This window comes from Oncorhynchus mykiss, chromosome 17, assembly GCF_057628025.1.
Source record: "Oncorhynchus mykiss isolate SJ-2025 chromosome 17, ASM5762802v1, whole genome shotgun sequence".
Classification (NCBI taxonomy): domain Eukaryota; kingdom Metazoa; phylum Chordata; class Actinopteri; order Salmoniformes; family Salmonidae; genus Oncorhynchus; species Oncorhynchus mykiss.
This window is the reverse complement of record NC_143038.1, coordinates 42695495-42706219: the sequence shown is the minus strand read 5'-3', so window position 1 is coordinate 42706219 and position 10725 is coordinate 42695495. Positions and strand designations below refer to the sequence as shown.

Genomic DNA, 10725 nt, shown 5'->3' with positions numbered 1-10725 from the left:
AGGTACTGGTCCTCCATAGGACCCGCTCCTCCATAGGTACTGGTCCTCCATAGGACCCGCTCCTCCATAGGTACTGGTCCTCCATAGGACCCGCTCCTCCATAGGTACTGGTCCTCCATAGGACCCGCTCCTCCATAGGACCCGCTCCTCCATAGGTACTGGTCCTCCATAGGACCCGCTCCTCCATAGGTACTGGTCCTCCATAGGTACTGGTCCTCCATAGGACCCGCTCCTCCATAGGTACTGGTTCTCCATAGGACCCGCTCCTCCATAGGTACTGGTCCTCCATAGGACCCGCTCCTCCATAGGTACTGGTCCTCCATTGCCGAACATGTAGCACCCACCTGGATGATGACATGGCTGGTGAAACGCCACCACATCTTGGCAGTGACTAAGAACAGTCCCTGAGCCTCTTCTGCCATCTCTGGACACAGCCTGCAGCACTTGTTGTAATTCTTCCCAACAGATGAAACAATAAAGCCGGAGCTGAATAATTTGAATAAAAACAGCCAGCTAGCTATAAGCCAAAACATATATACTTTTTATCCCAGTTCTGCAACTCATGACCACAACATGTAAGTGATCGACCCCCAGAGCTGCCAAACCCCAAAAATAACAAAATTAGGTACAATAATTACAGTGCTCTCCGCCTAGGCGACCTCCCGGGACTATGGCAACCACAGAACCAAGTAGACCCAGCCTAATTGAAATAAGTGTGGGCACTCAGGTAGAGGTATATATCAATGATGTAAATAAAGTCTGGATTGCTGATTCTACGTATTGGCCATTGAGAGTCTTTGAAGCCATCGGTTTGCCATATTGGACTATACAACTACAAGTAGTGAGTGGAGTTACAAACAGACTATACAAGTTCAATGTTTTACCTGTGATTAAATGTTTTCCACACACATAGCTACGTGTAGCCTACTTGGGCACCGGGTCCCCACATTTCCCACTCGGAATAGCCTGAAGCCACAGGGCTCGTCTTGTATTTCTCTACGTAGGAGCATTGCGAACCGTCGGTCAGGATTTTTGGGAAAATACATAAATACATACACAAAATTAGAAAAAATAAAACACTCGCTCAAGTCAGGGATATTTGGAAAAGAACAAAAACATACTTTCTCTTTATTCATGTTTGTATCGGTTGCTGCACACTAACGGAAAACAATTATTTGATTGTAGCTGGAGACGTTGGAAGGAATCCAACAGGTAAGGAAGGTGAAGTTGCAGGTCGCGTTCCCCTGGTCAGATGTTGCATGCATCAACCAATGGTGTGAGAGAGAGTGAGTGAGTGAGTGAGTGAGAGAGAGATCTCTGGCAGACTGCATGGCCTCGTGAGGACTAGGAGCCACTCTAAAGAGCCTCATCCATATAAGCTGATTACATTGCCCCCAGAGAACCTGATGTTCTGTGTCACTTTATTTTAGGTAGCCGCGTATTATGCAGTAATTATGTGCACAATGGCAGCTAATTAGCCAAGCATTTATAATTGATATCCTCAATGTATTAGGAACTGGTTCAGCTCTCTCTACAGCAAGACTTTCAGAGGCTGTTGAGTCAGAGTTTCTCAGCATTTCACAACATCACACACTCATGACATCACTGACACATGGCAGACTGTCCTGAATATGCCCGTCATTCTTCCCTACACCCATTCCATGTGATGTGTGTCACCGTTAGCGGAGTTGGTTTTCAGGGATACAGCAGCTAATTAAACATAGCTTCCTTTCACGCTGAAAACTGGATGTGGGACCTCCGCTCAGGGATTTTTTTTATGCCACTACATTAGGTTACACCCATAGAAATACAATGGAATATAATTTGAGGTTTGTGGTTTGTGGCAGGTAGCTTTGGACTTGTAATTGAAACGTTGCGAGATCGAATCCCCGAGCTGACAAGGTAAAAATCTGTTGTTCTGCCCCTGAACAGGCAGTTAACCCACTGTTCCTAGGCTGTCATTGTAAATAAGAATGTGTTCTTAACGGACTAGCCTGGTTAAATAAAGGTAACCAGTTAGGAAAACATGTGGTGATGGTGACAGGGAGGTAGCGATGTCACCATGCTGTGACGGAGTTTAGTAAAGAGTTGTTTAGGAGCGTTCACTCCAGATTGCTGCTGGGGGAGAATTAATCACTGCATGTATTAGTTCACTCCTGCTGGTAAAACCAATGAAACACTCAAAGAACAAGCATTCATTTACACCCTCCTCCATTTTCTGCCTTTCAATTCAATAATTTACAGCGATGTGTGTCACCGTTTGCGGTGTTGGTTAACCTAGTAAAATCAAAGGTGTACATTTAACTCTGTTAACGTAAAATGTACACTATATTCAGTGGCATATGAGTCCCACTATTCCAGCACTAAAACAACGCTGTTGAAAGTGCAATGGCCGAAAGGCAACAACATTCTCAGTAATGGTTACAGAAACGTTTTATTTGCTATAACTGTGATATGTTCTTGTTTATCTACCTTAGTTGAATGCACTGACTGTAAGTCATTCTGGATAATATTGTCTGCTAAATTACCCAAATCTAAATGTATATGTGAAAAGAAACATAACAAAATGAACTGCAAGGGACGCTGGGTATTGCTATTGGCCTTGTTTTGGGGTGGAGCTCATTAGAATAACACTCAGCATCCTTTGCAATTGTTAATTTTTACATACAGTATATTTATATTTAGTTCATTTAGCAGACGGTCTTATACCAATGCAGGGTGAAGGGGGGCCACAAAATTGTGAATCGCTATTTTTTTTTAAATGGTACAGAAAAGTATTTTGAAAATACAAATGACAGCTCTTGTATGCATCCTGTCACAAAATACATTTGAGTTTAGTTCAGCCCAGCGTAACACAAATTTCAAAATATATATTTCAAATACATGTGACAGAAATAGTGCCCATATCTGGTCCACTGTATAGCAATATGCAACACCAACAGTGTAAAACAGAACACTTAATTTAGAGTAAACTGGACTTGACCAAGTGCTGGCTCACGCCAAGCGTCTGTGTTGCCAGGCGCTAAAATAGAAGTTGCTGATTGACCGTTTCATGTCGATTAATATTCGGAGTAGAGGACCTTGTGAATTTCAGGTAAAATAACAACTCAACGTTTATATCCCAGGACAAATTAGCTAGCAACAGCTAGCTTGCAAAATAGGACAAATTAGCTAGCAACTGCAAGCTAGCTAGCTAAATTGCCATAAATGTTTAAATGTTCCCAAATTAATATAATTGGTTCAAAATTTGTTTTGATATTTCAACCTGTGTGTCGTGATCGTGTTTGGTGTGGGGGGACAAAATCTATTTGCCCACGATGGCGCACGCGCATGACCGGTTGGGTACGATGTAAGAAATGAATAAGTAAATAACGTTGGGGTGTTGCTTTAACACTTTATGGCGTAAAGTCCATTTAGCATATTTCCCAAGGGGCCTTTTATTTTTGAGTGAATTGAAGTTAGCCCCTATGACTGTATTTGTTACTGACAGAGATATTGTTTAATTTTTTTCTTGAAGGCCTGTGCCGTTCACCAGTGAGTTCCTTTGTGAATGTTATCATTAAAATTAAACTATGATAATACGTTACATATAAGGCCTTACTAATTGGCCTAATTCCCTCAAACTCAACTCTGGACCTTGAAGCCAGTTCCACTCCTTTTTTTTCATTGTTACATTATGCGGATTTGCAAAGTGAAGTGTAATTCCTAATGGAATCCAGCCAGAGTTAAGATATCCAACAGTCTGCATTTTTATTCACCCTCAATCTGCATTCAGAATGACTATCAGGGTAAGGAAAAAAAAAAAATATTTTTTATTTATAACGACCTGAAGCATTTAAACCAGAACAACCATTTTAGTAACGGGTGCAATACATCTAACTAACTGATTTGGAATTAGTTTGGAAAAATGTGTTATTTATCTTTGTGTAGCATAAGATTATTCAATCAATGCAGATAAAAACAATCCTAAAAAGTCTACCTGCTGTAGAGCATGCTGAGAAATATGATTATGATGGGTATGGTTTTGATGGGACTGTTTTACTCTCCACAATGTAAATCAATAACTCTGGTTATTACAGTTTTTCTCAATTGCTAAAACACAATTTCTGAAACCTTGCTCCATTTCCTGAAAACATTAAACACAAAACCTTATCTTCAAGCACTATTTACATAACCTCTGACTCCTCTTGCAAAATGGAACATTCGCCTCAAAACAGTTTTACCTGTGTTCAAAATCAAACACTGCTCTCAAATCATAAACAAAGTGATCAAAATGATATACACTCTCAAACAGTCAGTAAACAATACAACAAAAAATAGTAAACACATTGTTCAAAACACAATTATCAGGGAGAAGTGCATTTTTAATCAAAAAAAATATTCAAATTTTTCCCTCATTGTCCTTTGATGAACAAAAACATGTTCTATCATAGTAGCTCAAAATTGATCAGAAATCACTACTCTGCTTTGCTCTTTGCAATTTTGTTTTTTGTTCTTCCTCCTCCTTGTACCCCTATTTTTACAATACTGCATCTCACAAACTTGTCCTTTGTCTCTGTGATACTGTAATTCTTGTTCTTTGTTGATATGAACCTGCAACCAGTCAAAAATCTATTGAGCAGTCAGTACTTTTAATAAATGGAAAGCACAATGTTCAGGGCCATACAATTCATCCAGTGTACAGTATACAGCCTACAATGCACTGTACTACAGTATCCATTCTCAGACTTTCTCCTTCCCACCTTCAACAACCTGTTTGCTCTCTGAACTGGCTTATATTGGTTGTGTCACATCATTTGAAACAGGTTAAATACATTTTGAGTGGTTATGTTCAATCAATGACATATGTTCTCTATTTGTATTTGATTGTTGCCACTTGTGTTTACCAGTATGGATGACATGTGCATTAGAGTGCAGAATGTGTTTTGAGAATGAGAATGTGTTTAGAGTTTTGCTGAAAAGTCTAAGTGAGATCTGCAAATTGTGTTTTATCATGTGAAATGGTTTAAGGTATTGACAACAGACTGCATAATTAGCTAAATGAGTCCAGGCAACTGCAAACTTTGTTCAGCCAATGGGTTTTAGTGTTTTAGCAATTGAGAAAAACTGTAACACCAACAATGGGAGTTATTTTACACCACTGAGTGTTTATTTCACTCTTACAGAGTGAATTTTACTCCTGAATCAAAACGAAATAGAAATGTTACTAGAAAAATCTAGAAAAAAAACTAGAAAAATCAACACTGGCCAATTTGCTGTGTGTTAGAGAGCCACAGTGATCACAGCCCACCGATGCTGAGATATGATCCATGGTGCAGCGGTCACCAGTCCCACTCTGGACTCATTACTGGGAATGGTAAGTGTTGGATAATGGGGGGAAACCAGTGGCGTGGAGGCACTAAACGAGGCCCCAGCAGCCGGAACAGGACACGCTGCATTAGACCAGTAATGGAGCACTGGGAGGCCTGCTTTAGCAGATGAGCCTCTCCATCTCCAGGTGATGTTTTCTGGGTGATGGCAGAGGTAAGGGACTCCATCCATGACCAGGTAACAGCTTCTACTGGTTCACAATAGACTGGTCGGTTGAGAAGAACATAGATCATCTTTCAAATGAAGATGAATGCGGTCAAAATATCTGCAATGGTTGATGGTCTAGAATTCTGTCTATTATCTGCATAGATGACTCTTGTCCAATGTTTCTGTTCTGTCCAGGTTATGTGTATACTGTAGGTATCATGCTTAGGGCATGCTTTTCTCCACAGTATGGGTCTGTAATATGACTTTGAGGCATTTAAAACATAAGAACACAGCGAGAGTGTGAGGGGATACAGACATCATACATCACGGCTTCACGGCATCACAACCTTTGTAACCACTGACCACCCCTTAATTGACACATCAATACCTCCCTCATCTGATTGACAGGCCCCATTAGAACAGGGACTAGCTTTAATCAGTAATGAAATGGAACTCGTTAGCGACGTTACATCTATTTTGTATGTGATTCATCAACTCACTATAAACACTGTGCTCTGATGTCATCACCAGCCTGTGTTGGAAGAGACAGATAATCTACTTGCCAACATGTCCATTGACAAATGAAACCAGATTTAGGGCTCTATTCAGTCTGTAAAGATGAAACGTTGCAGATTCTGAAATATACATTTAAAGGAAATTTCAGACTGAACCAACATATGCAGAGTTTACCGTAAATGTAGTCTCCGATAAAGCATGAACATTGCCTTCACTATTCTATCACGCTGTAAAGCTGAATTTCTGCGATGCGGATTGAATAGAGCTCTTATTCTTTAGGTGGTTGAACTCTAATTGCAGTAATCAGGTGATCAAAATACAGAGCTCCTAAAAAATACTCATTCCATTTGACCTGGATAAGTTAGAGTCGTTATGGTCCCTGTGAATGTGGGATGATGTACCTGTCCGTCACCCCGTCACTCGATGGTGAGGGATGGGTTCCACTCAGTGCCTCCCAACCACCAAGAAAGGACCCGAGAGAGACAACCTTCATCTATATTCATCCTCCTCATCTATATTCATATAGTCTCATTAATATTCATCAGTGGTTACACAGCTTTGATTAGTAAGCTCTGTGTGTATACCCAAAGATAATAATTTAACAGTTAACGCTCAAATTGGGGAACTTTGGAAGTTCGCCTTCAACCGCTACCTTTTCAGGCAGACTACCCTCTATTATACTCTATCCTCTATTCAACTCATAGTCTGTGTGAAGACAACGAAACCTAGATTGTTAAGTCTTTACTTTAAGTTAAATAAGGATTAAATTAAATAAATAAATACATTTACTGAACCTGGTGATGGCCTACATCTTTAGAGCTGGGTTGGTGTGCCAAGAAATTGCAATGGACAAGGAAGTTAGTGTGAGCATTATTTTGCCTCTAAACTTCTCTCATCCAATGAAAACATGTCGAGAATTGGCTCTGAACTAGGATAACCCTTGAGATGTTCAATGTGTAAAACTAAGGCTGGTCAAGGCAGCTCCGGAAGAGATAAATAATTTGACAATAACCCTGCCTCATCTCTGACCCAACCAAGTTTAATCAAAGCATTTACATAGGGGATGTTTTATGTGTGTCTAATTCATTCACACTGTGTGGTCATAAATTTACACAGCGGGATTTGTCAGGTTTTCCTTCCTGCTATCTCCTCTGAGACTCTGAACACTATTGGCCCACTGGGGCTGTAACTGAACACATATTAAAGTTGGCCTGTTTTAACTTGAGTGTTTTAATAAGGACTTTTTACTGGGGTTTTAGACCAAGGGCACATTAATATGTATGAGAATAGGCCCAGCTATTGATAGTGGATTGGTTAGAGAATATGCTATATTCTTTTGGGCTTCCTGCTCACTGTGTTTTGGTTTACACACACTTTTTTTTAATCACATCCATGTGTCTAGTTAGAGACAACACATTTTGTGTTACTTTTAACGCAATCCCTAGGTAAGGGTTGGCACAACATGATTTCTGTAAATGTTTCAAAACATTTTGTGTCAATTCCTGCAATTATTGTGTTAAAAGCTTAAAACCATACAACACACCCTAGAAGTGTTAGATTATTGACCAATCCAAATGTATTGTGCATCCACTGTATCCAATGATACATCCAATGATGAAAATAATCATGGCCTCTAAACCTTCAAGCTGCATACTGGACCCTATTCCAACTAAACTACTGAAAGAGCTGCTTCCTGTGCTTGGCCCTCCTATGTTGAACATAATAAACGGCTCTCTATCCACCGGATGTGTACCAAACTCACTAAAAGTGGCTGTAATAAAGCCTCTCTTGAAAAAGCCAAACCTTGACCCAGAAAATATAAAAAACTATCGGCCTATATCAAATCTTCCATTCCTCTCAAAAATTTTAGAAAAGGCTGTTGCGCAACAACTCACTGCCTTCCTGAAGACAAACAATGTATACGAAATGCTTCAGTCTGGTTTTAGACCCCATCATAGCACTGAGACGGCACTTGTGAAGGTGGTAAATGACATTTTAATGGCATCGGACCGAGGCTCTGCATCTGTCCTCGTGCTCCTAGACCTTAGTGCTGCTTTTGATACCATCGATCACCACATTCTTTTGGAGAGATTGGAAACCCAAATTGGTCTACACGGACAAGTTCTGGCCTGGTTTAGATCTTATCTGTCGGAAAGATATCAGTTTGTCTCTGTGAATGGTCTGTCCTCTGACAAATCAACTGTAAATGTCGGTGTTCCTCAAGGTTCCGTTTTAGGACCACTATTGTTTTCACTATATATTTTACCTCTTGGGGATGTTATTCGAAAACATAATGTTAACTTTCACTGCTATGCGGATGACACACAGCTGTACATTTCAATTAAACATGGTGAAGCCCCAAAATTGCCCTTGCTAGAAGAATGTGTTTCAGACATAAGGAAGTGGATGGCTGCAAACTTTCTACTTTTAAACTCGGACAAAACAGAGATGCTTGTTCTAGGTCCCAAGAAACAAAGAGATCTTCTGTTGAATCTGACAATTAATCTTAATGGTTGTACAGTCGTCTCAAATAAAACTGTGAAGGACCTCGGCGTTACTCTGGACCCTGATCTCTCTTTTGAAGAACATATCAAGACCATTTCAAGGACAGCTTTTTTTCCATCTACGTAACATTGCAAAAATCAGGAACTTTCTGTCCAAAAATGATGCAGAAAAATTAATCCATGCTTTTGTCACTTCCAGGTTAGACTACTGCAATGCTCTACTTTCCGGCTACCCGGATAAAGCACTAAATAAACTTCAGTTAGTGCTAAATACGGCTGCTAGAATCCTGACTAGAACCAAAAAATTTGATCATATTACTCCAGTGCTAGCCTCTCTACACTGGCTTCCTGTCAAAGCAAGGGCTGATTTCAAGGTTTTACTGCTAACCTACAAAGCATTACATGGGCTTGCTCCTATCTATCTCTCTGATTTGGTCCTGCCGTACATACCTACACGTACGCTACGGTCACAAGACGCAGGCCTCCTAATTGTCCCTAGAATTTTTAAGCAAACAGCTGGAGGCAGGGCTTTCTCCTATAGAGCTCCATTTTTATGGAACGGTCTGCCTACCCATGTCAGAGACGCAAACTCGGTCTCAACCTTTAAGTCTCTACTGAAGACTCATCTCTTCAGTGGGTCATATGATTGAGTGTAGTCTGGCCCAGGAGTGGGAGGGTGAACGGAAAGGCTCTGGAGCAACGAACCACCCTTGCTGTCTCTGCCTGGCCGGTTCCCCTCTTTCCACTGGGATTCTCTGCCTCTAACCCTATTACAGGGGCTGAGTCACTGGCTTTACTGGGGCTCTCTCATGCCGTCCCTGGAGGGGGTGCGTCACCTGAGTGGGTTGAGTCACTGATGTGGTCATCCTGTCTGGGTTGGCGCCCCCCCCCCCCCTAAGTTGTGCCGTGGCGGAGGTCTTTGTGGGCTATACTCAGCCTTGTCTCAGGATGGTAAGTTGGTGGTTGAAGATATCCCTCTAGTGGTGTGGGGGCTGTGCTTTGGCAAAGTGGGTGGGGTTATATCCTTCCTGTTTGGCCCTGTCCGGGGGTGTCCTCGGAGTGGGCCACAGTGTCTCCTGACCCCTCCTGTCTCAGCCTCCAGTATTTATGCTGCAGTAGTTTATGTGTCGGGGGGCTAGGGTCAGTTTGTTATATCTGGAGTACTTCTCCTGTCCTATTCAGTGTCCTGTGTGAATCTAAGTGTGCGTTCTCTAATTCTCTCCTTCTCTCTTTCTCTCTCTCGGAGGACCTGAGCCCTAGGACCATGCCCCAGGACTACCTGACATGATGACTCCTTGCTGTCCCCAGTCCACCTGGCTGTGCTGCTGCTCCAGTTTCAACTGTTCTGCCTTATTATTATTCGACCATGCTGATCATTTATGAACATTTGAACATCTTGGCCATGTTCTGTTATAATCTCCACCCGGCACAGCCAGAAGAGGACTGGCCATCCCACATATGCTCTCTCTAATTCTCTCTTTCTTTCTCTCTCTCGGAGGACCTGAGCCCTAGGACCATGCCCCAGGAATACCTGACATGATGACTCCTTGCTGTCCCCAGTCCACCTGACTGTGCTGCTGCTCCAGTTTCAACTATTCTGCCTTATTATTATTCGACCATGCTGGTCATTTATGAACATTTGAACATCTTGACCATGTTTTGTTATAATCTCCACCCGGCACAGCCAGAAGAGGACTGGCCACCCCACATAGCCTGGTTCCTCTCTAGGTTTCTTCCTAGGTTTTGGCCTTTCTAGGGAGTTTTTCCTAGCCACCGTGCTTCTTCACCTGCATTGCTTGCTGTTTGGGGTTTTAGGCTGGGTTTCTGTACAGCACTTTGAGATATCAGCTGATGTACGAAGGGCTATATAAAATAAATTTGATTGATTGATTGATACTGTACACTCTTAGAACAGATGTGTTAAAAACAACATGTTATTTTGTCAAGACATCTGTGTGTATTGGGACAACACATTACTTTTAAGACAATCACCGTGTTGGCACATTTAACCAACTCAGACAATTCTGGACCTGATATAGAGGAAAACAGACAATTGTTGGATATTACTTATATTTATTCCTTTGGATGGTCAAACTGGTACAATGCTCCTACTCACGGGTTGCCAAAAATAACTACCTGAAAGCCACGCCCCTGCTAAGCCTTCAATATAATTACCCAGTGTGCGTTT

At 41.6% G+C, this 10725-nt stretch overlaps 1 long non-coding RNA gene across 1 annotated transcript; it reads left to right on the top strand.

Annotated features, from left to right (window-relative positions):
- The first annotated feature begins 1656 nt into the window (after positions 1 to 1656).
- LOC149975958 (uncharacterized) lies at positions 1657 to 10433 on the top strand. The gene is made up of 2 exons (XR_016487956.1): positions 1657 to 1902; positions 9784 to 10433. It is a non-coding gene; the product is annotated as an uncharacterized LOC149975958 (long non-coding RNA).
- The last annotated feature ends 292 nt before the right edge of the window (positions 10434 to 10725 follow it).